Source organism: Camelus dromedarius, chromosome 17 (assembly GCF_036321535.1).
Source record: "Camelus dromedarius isolate mCamDro1 chromosome 17, mCamDro1.pat, whole genome shotgun sequence".
In the NCBI taxonomy this organism is placed as follows: domain Eukaryota; kingdom Metazoa; phylum Chordata; class Mammalia; order Artiodactyla; family Camelidae; genus Camelus; species Camelus dromedarius.
The window spans coordinates 32,819,208-32,836,161 of record NC_087452.1 but is presented as its reverse complement, the minus strand read 5'-3'; positions in this window follow the sequence as shown (position 1 = coordinate 32,836,161).

The window sequence follows — 16,954 nt, the reverse complement described above, 5'->3', positions numbered from 1 at the left end:
GCCCCTGGCTGTTGTTGGGGAGGGCACGGCCTCTCCTGTGACTAGGTGGGGAGGTGTGCAGCAGAGGTAGTTAGCAGAGGATGGGAAGTTCACTCCTGTATCTCCCTCATCTGCTTGGCCACATCCAAGAGCCCATGAGGAAACTAGCCCAGGGACAAGCCCAGCCCTGCTGATTTCTAGCATCAGGCGCAACTCTCACGAGTCAGACCTGGGAGGCTGGATGCCTGGCTGAGTCACACTCTGGGGCCTCAATGTGGCTGTCTGTGAAATGGGAGCAAACCCTGACAATTAGCTGGTATCAGGTGAGCTAAGAAGCCAAGGGGCTACACGTGCACATCAGCCTATTTAGATACAGGCATTTGCACAGGTTTCATGTGGCTTCCATGGGAGCTTTTGGTAAACAACCCATAAGAGGTGTATTCACATGTGTGTGCGTGTGAGTGCACATGTATTTGTACGTGTGCATGTGTGGCGGGGGTTTCTTCCCAGTGATGCTCCCCCTGACCCAGCTGACAGCAGAGTTCTCTGTCTTGCAAACCTGGTGCTGGCTGGCTTCCAGAGGCCTGGCTCATTGCTATTCCACACCAGCCCCTCTCTGCCCTCGATTCAGCCCCTCCACTGCAGCGGCAGAATTGAGCCTCAAAATGCACCCTGCCGCAACCTCTGCAGGGGTCTCAATGATTCCAGACCTACTTGAAACTCTCTCTCTCTGGCAGGCATGCAGAGAGGGCACAGGCCCCGGGTAGCTGTCTCCAGACCTGGCTGCCTTGGATGAGCTTTTGCATCCCTAGTGAGTCCTCACAGCTGTCCCCATTCCTGGCAGGTTAAAATTCTTCCCTTTGTCCCTCTGGGCAGCCAGCATGTTCACCTCTTGGAATCGAGGCCAGCAGGCAGAGAAGGGTCTGGGAAGCCCACCTCCCACCCTGTGTGTGGGGTGGGCTGGGATTATTCAGTTTAGGGCCAGATCTGAGTTTTGGTTTACACGAAGCTGCGGACAAGGGAGTTCCTCTTTTTGAGGTTCTCCATCAATAAAATGAGACAATGATTAATCAGGGCCAGATGCTGTGGGCACCCTTGATAGACACGCTGCCATTGCTTCCTGGATTAGGAGTATACTCTGTGGTCTCAGGCAGAAAGTGCACTTTGCTGGGCTTCAGTTTTCTTATCTCTTAATATAGGAATAATCCTCACAAGGGCGGGGCAGGGCTTCAGTGGAGAAGGGGAAGGGTGGCCAAACCCAAAGGTGGTGGTCATCAATGCAGCCCAAGTGTCTGCTAGTCTGCCCAGCTGCCAAGACTCTGCCAGTTCTGCCCTCTCTCCAGTTCCCCTGATCAGGAGAAGGCAGCCAGTGACTCAAGGGAACCAGTTTCCTGGGACTCAGAGCACCTGGTCAGGGCAGGTTAATTGGGGTATGGGGCCACCTGCTGGTCACCTGGTGAGTATTTAGTAGATGCCTACTGTGTGCCACAGCCTGAGGGAACTGTGGTCCTGCCTGGGTGGAGGGGAAGACCACAACATCATAATGAATAGCTTGTTTACTGAGTGCCCGTTACACTCTAGGACTATACGGGATCACCTGGACCATCTCATTGAGTCCTCATGCTCCCATCTTACAGAGGGGGAGACAGCCCTCAATCTCTTAGGCAGAGGAGGTCAGAGGAAGGAATGCTGCTTTTGACTGGTGATAATCATAGAGGGCTTCCGAGAGGTGGTGGCACGTGAATTTGAAGGGCAAATTTGGATAGACGAAGATTTGGGAAAAGGGCATTCCAGCTGGCGGGTAAAGGGTGAGGCAACATAAGGAGGCAGGAGTGGGACGTGCCATATGGAGAACAAGTCTGCTTAATGAGTGAGAGGCAGCCATGGCAAGGAAGTCCCTCATTTCCTCATCCCATCTCCTGGAGGATGGGGAACTCAGGGGTGAAACAGTCCCTCCTCCCCATATCCACATCTGCCTCCCCTAGAGATATACCTGGCTTTTGATGCTAGCTTGTCAGTCTGTCCACTTCCTACTGGTACAGCCTTTTCAGGTGGCTCCTGAAAATAGTTGCATCTTTTTACACTGGACTCCCTGGACCCTCAGGGTGTGGCAGGGGAGTCCTAGGGCCCTCCACCCCTGCTTCCAACAGAGCTGTTTTTTATATTGGAGTTTCTCCTGAGATTTGATTTGAATAAGAGCTTGTGTGCTTTTCCAAAGTGTACAGACCACTGAACTAGACACTTAACAAAATGTATCTCAAATCCTGTAGGTAGGCATTATGATTCCATTTTACAGATGGGAAACCAAGGCTCAGCATGATGAAGTAGCTTGCCAAGTTCCGTGACGGGACTCTGACATGGCAAAGTGGCTTCAAGATTATTCTTTCTCCCATTGCTCCTGTCCTCAGAATGTCCAGACTACTGGGGACAGGTGGACAACAGTTGCCTATACTGTCTGCTGGGCTGCTGCGGAGTGCCAACCAGGGAGCACGGCTGACAGGGTGAGCATGGCTGTCTTAGGCAGGGTTGCTTTCCTCTTTCTGGTGGGGAATTGAGAGAAAGTTGGGCAAAGGGGAGCCTACCTTATCCCCTAAAACGTGCCCCTGCTGCAGGGGCTGTGTGGATAAAGCAGACTATCCCCTATTCCCACCCCCAGGCTTCAGCTATGTTCACAGCAAGCCAGGGAGACCAGTCAGCTGTCAGACCTGATAGCTTCTCTGTGCAGGAGCAAGGTAGGCCCTTCAGCTGCCCTCGGGAGTAGCCCCCAGTGTGGAGACGCTCCCTAGGGCAGCCTAGCTTTCAGTTGACAGGACTTTGACTCATGGGCCATGTCTCCCCACCTGGGCGCTCAGAGCCCACCAAGGGAAGGGTGAGGGGCAGGCCTACTCAACTCTGGACCTGGTTTACCCCAGCCAATCCTTGGAGCCCATGTTTTGAGCACCCAGAGTGTGCCAAAGTGTCTCATACATGACCTCCTTTACATTTCTGTCCTTCCAATAGCCCTCCTAGGCAGGGGTTATGGCGATCTTGCAGATGAAGTCACTGAGGCTTGAGTGGCACTGGGATAAAGTGCCCAGGTCCCTATGTGTGGTGAGTGGCAGGGCCAGGGTCTGAACCCAAGAACATGGGGCTCTATGATCCCCTCCCTAACAGAAATGCTGTCCCTGCCCAAAAAGTCCCAGCCCTACCGGGTCCCTTCCCTGACCTGGCCTGGCTGGTGGTGTCACAAGCCTGCCCGTCCCTTCTCTGGATCTTCTGTGTCCTGGGCTGCTAGAGGAAGGGCCCTTCAGGGGAACCTCCCATTCTCTTTGCCCCCTGAACCTGGGCAGGGAGTGCCAGGTACCTTCCAGCAGGGTTTAAGTTCAGGACATTTCCCTGTAGATGAGATGGAAGGTGGGCTAGGTTGCAAAGCCTGGGACCCCCTTCCAGCTTTGCTCTGTGACCTTGGACAACCCCCTTAACTTCTCTGAGCCCATCTCCTCACTAGAACATGAGGACAACGACACTTGCCGCCTGGATTATGAGACTGAAAGGTAAGGAATGATGCCCTGAAGAACTCTTGGCATATCATAGATCCTGGAAAATGTCACCTCACTCAAGAGACTGTGGGGTTGGATGGTGTATTGGGAAATGTTGAGTTGTAGGCTAAAAGTCTTCAGAAAGGAGGCTGTCTTCCTGGGAAAAGCTGCAGTCAGAGCCCCCATCTAAGTAAGCTGCCCACCTGCCCTGGAGACCTCTCTCTTCCTGCAGGTCCCTGTCAGTAGGCCACTGAGGGAGACAGCAAGGCAGAGGAGGCAGCCAAGGCACGTCCAGAGAACTCCTCCTTACATGGTCATGAAGGTATCCAGGGACTGTGGGGCACAGGGCTGGTCACCACACCAGCCAGATGAGGCAATGGTCTGGCCTCAAGTACCTACTGTGGACAAGCCTCCTTGGACTATTGGCTGGGGCAACCTAAGCAGACGGAACTCCTTCTTTAATGACAGAGTCCATAACCAAAATGGGGTAACCAACAGGAATATGAAGGTCAGGGAAAGTCTCTGTGAAGAGGACACTCAGTTGAGGATGAATGACAAGAAGAGCAGAAGGCAGGGTATCCCAGGCAGAGAGAATAGCAAGTGCAAAGGCCCTGGGGCTGAAAAGACCTTCAAATATCTGAGGAGCAAAAATGAGCGCAGTATGCCTGGAGAGTGCTGGTCCAGCCTCCCTTGAACAGAAGTGAGCATGTAAACAGCCTTATGGGGCCCCAGGAAACTGGGCTTTTTGGAGCCTTTCTATAGGCTCTGCTACCGACTGCCTAGGGTCTTGCCCAGGGCTCAGGGTAGCTTGGCTAGATGTGAATCAACTACCCTCACCTGGCCCTCAAATCTACAAATGCACCATCTGCCCCTGAGATGGCTTTAATACTTTATTGTTAGCAATAAATTGAACTCACTAAACTGTGGATGCAAAGCTTGCTGGGGCTGTTAACATCAGGAAAACCAGTAGCTGTGTTTATTTCCACTTGGAGAAATTGCAATAAGATATAACTCACCTCTGGAGATAGATTCTATAAAGATAGGGCCTGTCTTCTGGGTCCCAGGAGAGAGAGGATCAATTCCTCCTAGTGAGCTCCCATAAAAGGGGTTCAATCTTGTTGGAATTATGGAAATTCTCCAGTGGGAGATCCTAGGGGGTGGGCTGTACAGAGATTCTCAGCAGTAACCATGTACCATAATCTCAGCCAGCAGGAGACAAGGCCCTACTCTCTCTAGCCCACGAGTCAATGCAGGCCAGGGACCTGGGCTGGGAGCACTGCCAAGGGGTGAGTTGTCCCCAAGGTATTCTTCCCAGGATAGGCACCCCACTTCTCATACCTGCCCTTCAGGTCCTAACCCTGGTAAATTTTCTTCCTTTTGTTACTATGGTGGTCTAGTGGGTTTTCTCATAGAGCTAATTAGGTGGAATAAATCCTGCCCACTTAAAGATAGGAGGGCTGCCTGGAGGAGACAGAGATGCAGTGGATATGAAGAAATTTAGGAAAAGAGCAGGCAACCAGGTTCTGCCTTCTAGGATGAAGGTAATCAGAGGTCAGTTGACTCATCCAAGGTCATTCAAGGTAATTAGTGGGAGCTGTGAACAAAAGAAGGCTCCCTGGATATAGTCCTAAATTTGAGGATAAGGGAGGAGGGCATTGGGACTAGAGAGGCCTAGAGGAGCTTGTGGATTTCAGCTTCAGGGCTTCTGATGTTTCATTCTCAGAGTCCAGTTACCTGGATGTCATGGTCCTAGGTCTGGCACTGCTGATTCTAGGCTCTGCAGAAGGTTAAAGGTCAGCCCTTTTCCTCAAGGATTATAATCCTTCCTCAGCCTTATAATCCTCAAGGATTATAGCCACTGCTCTCTCCTGGTATAGAGAAGGGGGGTTGGTGTCAGGAAACACCTGGAGCTCTGGGGCTGGCTGCTGTGCACCATCCTGGACAAGTTTCTTCCTCTCTTTGGAGTCTCAGTTTCCTCACTGTAAAATGGCCACGATGATACTCATACGGTTCTCAGGAGGATTCAGTGTGAGAACATCATAACCACAGAACCTGCTGCTTCAAGAATTGAGATACTCCAACTCAGCTGGAGGGAGTGGTGGGCCTTGGACCATTTATACTGTGAGGAGGGGAGGGGAAGTGGTATCTGATTGACAGAGAGGGTTGGGGCAGCCAGGAGGCCAGATGCTCCTATGCCCTGCCAAGGCCTTTGCAGTGCATTGAGCGTTGTCTGCCACTTACTCAGAAGCGTTTCTAACAATCAAAATTTAAGGTCCAGGGAGCCAGAAGAAAACAATCTTGAGAGGCCAGCAGCCAGCCTGGAGGAAAGAGAGAACAGGTGGAGGCAGGAGATGAATTCCTTTTCTCTGAAGGCCACACACGTACCCCTAAACTTGAATCACCCCCTGACTCCAGGACCAGTTGACAGGGCTGAGAAATCTTCAGATTGGGTAAGGGCCAAGGGCCACCTCCCAAGCACAAAACCAACCCTGAGGGTACATCTGGTCCTGGACCAAAGAGGGAAAGCCTTTAGCCCCCTGTTAGAGCCTCATCCCCTGGCAGTCTTTGTTCACCTGCCCCAGCACATATCTACAGCAACTCCTGCTTTCCAGGACTGAGATTCTGAGTCCAGTAGTCAAGGCCTGGCTTGGACCTGATGAATAATCAGATCGAAGACATGCAATATGCTCCCAGGCCTGATTTACCCAACACCTCCAGACCACATCCACATTTCATCTGAGTCCACACCTTGGTTTCCACAAGAAGTAGCATTGGATTTGTGGTGGGCTTTAAAAACAGTCCATAGGTTTGTCAGTTGGTCACTGTTATGGTCAAACAAGTAACTTCCAAAGTTTGACTCTTTGGTATAATTGATATAAAGTGAAATCTTAAATGTAAAGTTAAACCATTTTAAATGAATGCATATACCGATGTAACCAGGGTCCCAGTCAGGGTATAGAACAATCCCATCATCTTAGAAACTCCCCAGTAACCCCTCATCACAGAATGCTGATCTGATTTCTATCATCATAGATGATATGATAACTTCTATTCTAGAAGTTCATATAAATGAAATTATATGGAATTTCAGTATGGAAGTAAATAGCTTTTTTGTGTCTGGTTTCTTTTGCTTCCTTGAGATTTATCCATGCTTTTGCAATAGTAGTCCTTTCCTTTTTTTTATTGCTGAAGTGTATTCCATTTTATGAATATATCATAATTTGGTGGTTACTTGACTCTAGTTTTTGACTATTATGAAAAAAGCTGCTATGAACATTCATGTATAAGTCTTTGTGTGAACATATGCTTTCATTTCTTTTGGGTAAATACTTAGGACTGAAATGGCTAGTAAATACCTAGTAAAATTTCTGGAAATAACATTAAGTGTATGTTTAACTGTCTGAGAAACTGCTAGATTTCAAAAGTGGTTGTATCATTTTGCATTCCCATCAGCAACTGATTGATTGACTGATTGATTGATTGAGGGGGGTAACTAGGTTTACTTATTTATTATTTTCTTTTTATTTAACAGAGGTACTGGGGATCAAACCCATGACCTCATGCACGCTAAGCATGCGCTCTACCACTGAGCTATATCCTTCCCTCACCATCAGGAATTTATGAGACTTCCAGTTACTCCACATCCTCATCATTTGGTGTTATTTGCCTTTTTTATCTTAGCCATTCTGATGGATATGTGGTAGTATTTCATTATAGTTTTAGTTTGCATTTTCCTGGTGATTAATGATGTTGGGAGCTTTTTCATGTGATTATTGGCCATTGACATACCTGTTCAAGTCTTAAGCCTATTTTCAAACATTGGGTTGCTTGCCTTTTTTATTATTGAGTTGTGGAAGGTTTTGATGTACTCTGGATACACAGCCATTGTCATAGGGTATGAGTTGGGAATGTTTTCTCCTGCACTATGGCTTACCCGCTCATTTTCATAATGGTGCTTTTGATGAGCAGTTTTTCATTTTTTTGAAATTCAATTTATCATTAGTTACTTTTATGATTAGTGTTTCCTATGTTTTCTCTAAGAAATTTTTACTTATCCCAAAGACACAAAGATATTCTTCATTTTTTTTTCCCTTTCCTAGAATCTGTATAATTTTAAATGCTTTTACATTTGGGGCCATGAGCCATCTATAATTGATTTTTTAGTAAGGTGAGAGCTCAGGATTGAGATTTATACTTTCATATGGATATCTAGATAGCTGCATTCTTCAAGAAAAATAAACATTTCTTTCCCTGCAGAATTGCTGGGGCACTCGTATCAAAAATCACTGGTATATACTTCTGGATTCTATTCTCTTCCATTGATTGTCTATATAATTGCCAACACCATACTGTCTTGATTACGTTTGGTCCATCAACATGGCATATCTTTCTATTTATTTAGGTCTTAATTTTTCTTAGCAATATTTTATAGTCTAGAACATCTAGCATTACATTGAATCCCACCTAGTCTTTTTAGTTTTGGGGTTCTATTGGAAGTAGAATTTAAACAATTTTAATTTCCCTGTAGTTGATTACTATTTTATGACTAGTTTATGAAACTACAATTGATTTTTATATATTAATCTGTATTCTGTGACATTGCTAAATTTTCTCATCAGCTCTGGTAGTTTTCTACATTCACAATAACATTACCTGTGAATAAAGAGAGCTTTACTTCTTTATTTCCAATCTTTATGCCTCTATTTTTCCTGCAGAGTAAGACAGAGTAAGTATCTGAAGCTTTGTTTCTTGGGAGGCCATTCTATTGACTGCAGGGATGCCATGCTGTGATTTACACTTAAAAAACAATTCCTCTGGCTGCCTGGGAAGAATTGTAAGGGCAAAAGGGGAGGCAGGGAGACTGACAAGGAGGCTGCAGAATTCCAAGTGAGAGAGAGGGGTGGTTTAGCTTGGGATGATGGGAGATCTGGGGTGTATTTGGCCTTGGGGTCACAGAATTCACTGTGGAATGGATGTGGGGGAAGGAGAAGGGAACCAAAGATGATGCTAGACTGTTGCCTTGATGCTGCCTTTTGAGATGAGGACATTGGGGGTGAGGGTGCAGCTTTGGCCACTTTCATTTCAAGATGCTTTTAGACTTTCAGGGTGTCAGGAAGGCAGCTGGAGTGATGGAGCTTGAGGCACAGCGTTTTGGAAACATCATGATTTAGATGGACTCCAAAGCCACACAGCCAGACAAGACAGAAGAAAATGTGGAGAAGGATGAAAAGCAGACTTAATCCTGGGATAGAGGTTGGGAAGACATGAAGGAGTCAGGAAAGTCGACTGAGGAGGAACAGTGAGGTAGGAGGAAAACTAAAAGAGTATAGTCTTTTTGAAGTCTCTTGAAGTAAGTGTTCCAAGAAAGAGATGGTCACTGTGTTGGATGCTGCCAAACAGGAAAAATGGAACAAGAACAGAGAAACCTTGATGACCATGTCGACTGAAATAAATGCACAGCCTAAAAGTTGAGAGTTATGTTTCATTTGGCAGGAGGACTCGAGCTGGGATGACAGCCCCTCAGATGGCTCTGAGGAACTGCTCCGAAGAGCTAGGGGAGGAGCTAGGATATACAGGAGCTTTACAATAAAGACCAGGTAGTTGGAACAACAAAAGATTGCTTGTTATCTAAAGAAAACTAGGCATCTCAAGTTAAAGAATTTAGTTCTTTTCTATGTATGGGAAGAAGCAAACATTTGGGCTCATTGAATTCATTCCTTTGACAAGCATCTAGCTATCTAGGGCCAGTATCTTGTCCTTTCTTATTCTGAGTCCCCTCAGAGGGCACCATTGTGAGTGGCTGCAGAGGCTGGGCTGCAGGCCTGTCCTCACTAGGGGGTGGCAGCAGCCTCTGATGACTTGGTTTCAGCATTCTTTGTTTACTGATATGGTTGCAGTATTTTCGTTCACAACCTCAACACAGGCATTTCAGTGGAGAAATAGGGCTCAAAGCCCAACTGGAGAGATGGGAGCTGTAGATACAGAAGTGGAGGCAGTGAGCGCAGAGAAGGGGAGTGGCAGCCTTTCTCTGAGCATCCATTGAGGAGCCTTGAGGGGCTCTAGGCATTTGCTGAGAGAACAAAGCCCTCACTGGCCATGGAGAAAGAGAAAAGTGGGCCCTGTGCTCTGGAAGTTAGGGCCTAGGCCAGCCAGGGTGGATGAGTTGATGAGACAGGCTGGGGCAAGAGTGGTGGATAAAGCTGGCACAGGAATCCATTGCCCAGTGCTGTCCCCTGCTCTCTACCATGAGTCCAGCTTCAAGACCTCCTCCATGCTCATCACCAGGAGGGATGAGCTCCAAGGAGGGTGGGAGGGTAGACTACAGAGTGCAGTGCTGCCCAGCTCCATGTCCTGACAATGTGTGTTATTTTCCCCAGAAAGCTGCACTGGTTTGCAGGTAAATTTGTCATAAAAGCACCATATATTCATTGGGAAATTGCAGAAAAGAGGGAAAGGTTCACTTCTTGGTACATTTTACTCTGCTTTGTTTCTACATGCAAGTGTTCTTGCATAATTATAACCATGCTGTGAATAGTTCAGGGCCTGATTATTTTTCATTGAATGTTATATAATAGACACTCTCCATGTTGATACATAACTTTCATTGTTGCTATTGGTTGCATAAAATTGCATGTGATAACGCCCTGTGTTCAATTAATTCATCTCCTAATGGTGGCCATTTGGGTTACTTCCAATATTTATAGACAGGTTTGCATTGGATGTCCATGTGTGGTGCTGTCCCTTGAACCATTTTCACAGAACTGACATTTTAGGGGTTTGTGATTCCCACTTACTATATTGCTGGTGGGGGGGTCAGCTAGACACACACCACTGAGAAACACTACATGAGGCAGGCTACTCTCATATTCGTAATTGTCTCCACACTATCATTTAAAACTTTTCTTTTTCATTGATGGGCCAAAGAAGGGGTCTCACTGTAGCTCCAATTGGTCTTTCTTTGATGGTGAGAGAAGATGCTCATTTTCTCACAGGTTCACTTACAGGTCTTACTTCCCCTCATGGGAGGGAGCAGATCCTATCAAGTGATCCACACTTTTACTTTCCAAATGGGCTCTCTGAATGGCTCTCCAGGCCCTGCCAGGGCTGTTCTTAACCACTGCAGCGATCTAGGGTCAAAACTTTGTGTCTTCCTGAACAGTCCCCATCCCGTACTCCAGCCAGTTTTCACAGTCACAGCAGTCCCTGCTGCCTGGTTTTCAGTGCCACTTCCCCAGGCCAGACCCACGTCCCGACATCAGGCAACAGTCACAGCAGCTTTTCAGCCTGCCCTGTAGATTCTCCGTAAGCCATCACTGTCATTCCCTCAGGAGGGAAACAGGCTCTCTTCTGAGAGCAGGCTGCAACTGAGGGGCAGGGTGTGGGGGCACAATTACTCTTGATGTCTTTGCACTAGGAATGAGGAAAGAGCCAAACCAGCAATTGGGATGGTACAGATATGTTTGCTTAACTTACAGTTGTGCTAAGAGCCTCTTTTGGGCCTTTACTGGACTGATTGATGAATCATCCAGAGCCTGGGGGATTAATTATTTTTGGCTAGGCAGGGGATTTCATGGACAGAGTCAGGTTACAAACTCCACTGCTCCTCTGGCTACTGCTCTCTAGAGGAATCAGAGCCCTCACACAATTTGGAGCCCACCTGATAATGCTTGGATTCCAGAGCTGTGGGTGCACACACATCATTGCACCATGTAGAGTTAGAAAAAGATTTCTCTAAAAATAACCACCGAGGAATATTTAATTTGATAGCAAGACTGTGACTAATGCATGAAACAGAGAGAGTCTGTGTGACAAGACACAGTACAATAATGGGGAGAAATTCATGTTTGACCTTTAAACCAGTGCAGAATGAAACAGACCTTAGCCTTGGCAGCTGAGGACCCTGTGGCTCTAGGGAAACTGGCTATGAGCAGGAGATAGATGGTCATGGAGGGGAACCAATGGGCTATGTGGTTCTCAAGGGTGTTACATTATGGAAATAGCTCGGGGAAATCAATACCTTTCGGTGTTAAATAGAGAGAAGGGGCTAGTGCTGAGCTAAGTGCTGCCTGGTAAGAGGCGGTTGCGGGAGACCAGCCCAGCTGGATGGGGGTGACCGAATCAGCTCTTACAGGCTTGCCTGGAGGAGAAGCAGGTTCCCCAAAGCAAAAAGACCCAGCATTTCTGGAAAGCAATCCAAGCTGGTGGGGTGGGAGCAAAGTTCCAATGTTGAGTGAACAATTACCTTCTGCTAGGTTCTGTGCTGAGAGTTTCCCAGGCATTTTCCTCATATGCATCCCTCATGTAGAAGCCATTATTATTCCCACTTGACAGAGGAGGCAACTGAGGTCAGAGAGGTTAAGCTACTTGCATGGAGTCCAGCTGCAAAGTGTCTGGAGCTGAATGTGAACCCAGAGCCTTCGAACTCTCTTTGCTCTTGCTAGGTCACTTATAACTTAAAAAAGCCCAAGAGCTGGCCATAGCCTCTAGTGACAGGTTGGGGTTGGAGTTGGGACAGGCTGAGTGTGGGTTGTGGTTTCGGCGGAGATCACCTGGTGATGAGTTCTCATGAAAAATTACCATGGCTCTTGGCATGGCATTTTTCTGGGTCAGAGTCGCTTCCACGATTGTTCCATAATTCATGATTACATATTTTAAATTCTGATCTATTGCCTTCAATGCTAATTGGAGAACAAAATAGGCTCCATTTTTTAGAGTTGTTTCTCAGTGGCAACAAGGTGGGCATTGGTGCTGCTGCTTTCTGGGTCAGAGTTCCTGGGGCACATTCCAAGTATACATCTAAGGTGTGCTCTCAGGGGCGAGTTCTTTAAATTTTTTTTTTTAACTTTTATCCTCTACTAAATGTTCCTCGAGAAAGAGATTAGCAGCAGTTCCTGATCAGACTCAGGGCCAGTTGTTTCTTGGCATGCTTGGTGACATTCTTTCCTAGACCCTCAGCACGGGCAGGGCTGTGGGGGACAGGCAGACTGTTAAGGTCGCAATTGAAGCAGGGGGCCCCAGGACCCCTCCTAGACTCTGGAGAGTTGGCCCTGCAGTGGGTAAGTTGCTCTTCTCTCTGAGCCTGGGAGAGAATGGCTGAGTCTACACTCAGGTGTGCCGCCTTGAGAATCAAGGAAGGATTGGCTTAAAGAGGAGAGGGAAGCCTGGAGCGGTCTTGGGTGAGGAGTGGTTCTGCACAGCCTTTGTTGGGTATGCAGAGGATTAGGGAATGTATAGTGGTGTTTCTGAGCCCAGCACTCAAGTGGGTGGGTATTTGCCTAGGTTTCCCCCCAACATCCAAAGATCTCCTTGAGAGGTCTGGTCTTAGGGCCTGATCATACTCATGTCTTTCATCTCTGCTTCTGATCCAAGGCCCAGCACTGGTTGGTGCCCCATTGTCATGGGACCCGGTAAGGTCCCAAGACCTGGCCCTGCCTCCCACTCTAGCCACATGTCTCCCCACTCTCCACGTATTTACTTCCTCACTTATCACATCCTGGTCGCACCGGCCTTCCTGTTCTTCAGAGACATTGAGCTCCTTCCTCACCAGACCTACCTCCCCTAAATGCTGCTCTCTCTGCTTAGAGCACTTTCTCTCCTACTTTACCTGGCTGATTCATCTGCATTGTCAGGTTCCAGTTTAAACATCATTTCCTCCAGGAAGTCTTCTCTGATTTATCAAACCAGGTCAGGCCCCCTGGTGGATGCTCCCTTTGTGCACTGTGCTCCTCTGTCCTAGTACTTATGTCTCTAAATCAGATATCTGCTTGTGTGATAATTGGTTCAGCGTCTCTGCCCCCGCACCCAGATGGTAAACTCTGTGACGGGAAAGACTGAACATCTTCTGCTTTGGACCTGGTCCATAACAGGTGCTCAATCAATATTTGGTGGATGAATGATTAAAATTTCCCATATGCTGAGGTGAAAATTATGAGGAGCTGGTGGGAGCAAAGTCTGAGTTCTCTTTCTAGCCCCAGCCCCACAGCAATTCAGAGATAGGGTAGGTGGTGCTACACCAAACAAACATGCTTTGTTTTGCACTTAATTCAAGCGAATTGGTGAAGGCATCGCAATTGGTTGCTTTTTATGTGCCGAGAAATTATCTCTGTCCTGATTTGCAATATCAGTGCTATTTTGGGCTGTTTTTCTCTTTTGGGTCTATTTGTATTGGAGCAATAATTTCACCCCTTGGCTACGCAGAGGCCCAATTAATATTACAAATACGGTCCCATAAAATTCACTTCTTGACATTAGAACGTTTTGTTGCTAATTACTCTCTAAGGTTTTTAATTTCAATTCCTCCTTGGTGACTTAGTGCAGAAATTCAAGGGCACAGTTATTTCCCCCAAAAGGAAAGGTGATCTAAGTGATGCCAAGTTTCTACTGTTTTGCCCCTCCTTCCAGAGGGTATCTTGTTTTTGATTCTATCTCCTTTCATTTTCTTGGGCAGAAATAAACAACAAACAAACAGAAATCATTTTGGAACAAAGATAAATTTCTGGGAAAAAAGCAAATACATATTTGCTAATGCATTCATTCAAGCTATATTTACTGAGTACCAACTATGTCTATGATCCTGCATGCTAGGCACTGAGAAAGCAACCCCCCCCCACCAAAACCAAAAAAACCAGCATGATACTGGCTCTAGGTAGCTCACAGTCTTGAGTGGGCAGGAGGAAGGTGCTGAGAAGCCTGTGACTTTTCCAGAGGGGCTTCTCCTGGAGGGGCTTGATAGCTATAGCCCTGCCAGAAGTGTCAGATCAGTCTCCAGTGGTTGAAATCAGGGAAGCTTTGGTCACTTCTCATTTAAAAGACCCTGGCTAACTGGAAGGAATCTGCATTTTAATAATATTTTGAATGGGTTGGTAAAATAGGAACAGATGGTTAAAGTTTGTCATTTTAGGGAAAATAATGAAATATTGCACTGCTTAATCTGTCTCTTTTTCACACTCTTCCCTATCCCCTCCCCACCACAAAGATATTCACATGCAACAAAATCTAAAGCAAAATACTAATAATATCTTAGTCACTTAGGTCTCTTCACCTGAAAGGACTCTCTGTCAGCCATCTCTGTGTTAACCTACTCTGTTAGTCCTTTATTCCAATGTTACCTCCTGAGAGGAGGTTTCCTAAAAGGTGTTGCTTTGGGGGAACCTAAGGGGTGGTGGTGAAGTGAGACTAGCTTGGGTGTCTTTCTGCCATGAAGGGAATCAGCTCTGTAGATGTTTATTAATCAGAGCAGACTCGCTCTTAGATGAACCTAGCAGGCAGAGATGAGTTGGGTAACATGTGTTCTGAGCCTTCTATCCACCTGCCCCTGGGCTGCAGATGGGCATAAGTTCTAGGTGCAGGCGCTTCCTGATCAGAAGGCATAATGTCACCACTATCACCTGCACTTTGTTTGCAATTGCCGCTATTCCCACTGCATTTCTCTAGGATTTTCCCATCATTCTGCTTGGACAGAGCATCAGCTGAGATCACCTGCTGGGAGAGGGAAGTGGGTGCTGCTCTGGCACCATGGCCAGAAACTCTTGGGAGAGTGAGCATCGTGTACCACTTGCCTATTGCTTGCTGACTTCAGTAGCAAGAGTCTCCAGGATGCTCCTGGATAAACATCATCTTTGTGGCCACACATTGTTTTATGAGCTGAGTCATCAGACTGGCTGGCTCCTTAAATGCTGCTGTCTGATTCTCCAGGCAGCAGAAAACATGGAGAGAAGATATGAAGTATAGCTCATTGAGCTTTGTAGAGGGCCAGTTTTATTTCACAAAGGTGATGAGGGATTTATCATTATGAAGTTTGCTTACGTTAAAAAACTGGTGATTAACTTGAGTTCCATTTAGGAGAAAAAGATGATGCTGTCTGCATTTCTTGTATGTTACTACAAAATGTTTGGTTATGGGCTATTTTTAATAGCCACCAGTCTTAAAGAATACCCTGCTGAAAGCTTGATTTCCTCTTCACTCATTTATTACAATGCAATTTATTATCTGAGGTTATGAGTTCAACCCCAAAGTAATAGTGACATGTTAATTCAAACTGTTTGCAGACTTCTTTATTTCTTAGATAAATTCCTCCACCATGATTATTTTTTACACAGCTACTCAGTAACATGTTTCAATGAATTTTTAATTAAAGCCAATGTGCCTATATCAAAAAAACGTAGTCTAATTAACTCAAGTTTCTGAATTTGGGGATTTGTGACTTGAAGTAAATTTCTCAGTTCTCTTTTCCAACCTATTTTATTAGACCTCAGGAAACATACAGGCAGATCATTCACCCAGGAGTATATGTTGAATTCCTATTAGGTGGCAGACACTATGTTAGTCTCTGTGGGGTAAAAATAAGTGAAGAGTGATCTTCACCATTGAAGAGGGAAACAGATGTTTGTCAATGTGCGTGGTGGACATGTTTGACCTCTTGGAGCAGGATGGGATAAGCAAGCACTACAGGAAAAGCTCTCGTAGAAGAGCAAAATTCCCTCAGTCAAGGGCAGTTGGGGAAGATTTCCTGGGGAAAGTGGCTCTTGGAGGGTGAGGAGGATCCATAAGTTTCAGGAGAGGAGAGTACATGGGCTGAGGGATATTTTACGCAAAGGCCCAGCAAGAGCCAGGGAATAGCATGTGCTATGTCTGGAGCTGGGATGGCCTTGGGGACTTCTGGGAGAGCAGTTTCCAGGAGATGACAGGATCTGAAACGAGACCTTAGGGGACAGAGAGCCAAATGGATTGTGTTGAAATAAAAGGGTCTGGAGTGGATAATTCTTCTTTGAACTCAGATGGAGAGAGGAGGAGGGAGGGAACGGGGGATGAGGGTACCAACAGGGCAGGTGTTCCTGGGACCACAGAAGGAGCCCATTGGGGCAGAACATGGTGAAAATGGGGGACAGGGGCAACAACAGTGCAGTAGGTTCCTGGGGATCCTGAGAAGGAGCAGGCAGTGCACCTGGGTGGTGGTGAGAACATACGGAAGAGTGGGTGGGAAGGAAGGGAGGGCAGGGTGCTGATTTGCAGAGGTCAGCTGGAAGTCAGTTCACATGCTAGGAGAGGTGTGTTTGTGTGAGGTGAGAGCGGATTGAAAGCCTTACTTAGTCGAGTGGACTGACAGCTTGAGGAAGGGCTCAGAGCACAAGCTGTGGGTAATGAGAGCAGGTGCATAGTCCTGATGAAGGCCGATTTTCCACAACGTGTGCTATGCCCTTTTGCTTCAACTCAGGACAACAATGTAAATTTAGTGCAAACAGCAAGACTGTAGGAGTCTGGGGCTTATGAGATGCCTTCCTTCTCACCTTGGCCCCTTTTCTTTTTCCTTTGCCCTCCCACCCCTGAGCTGAAGTGTGCAGTCATGGATTGGGATGGTCTTCATCTGGGGAAGTCATCATCTAAGATGGATTCAGATGGGAAACAACAGAGTAAACTTTGGGGAAAAGCTCTTGAGACTGTCATCACATACACCAGAC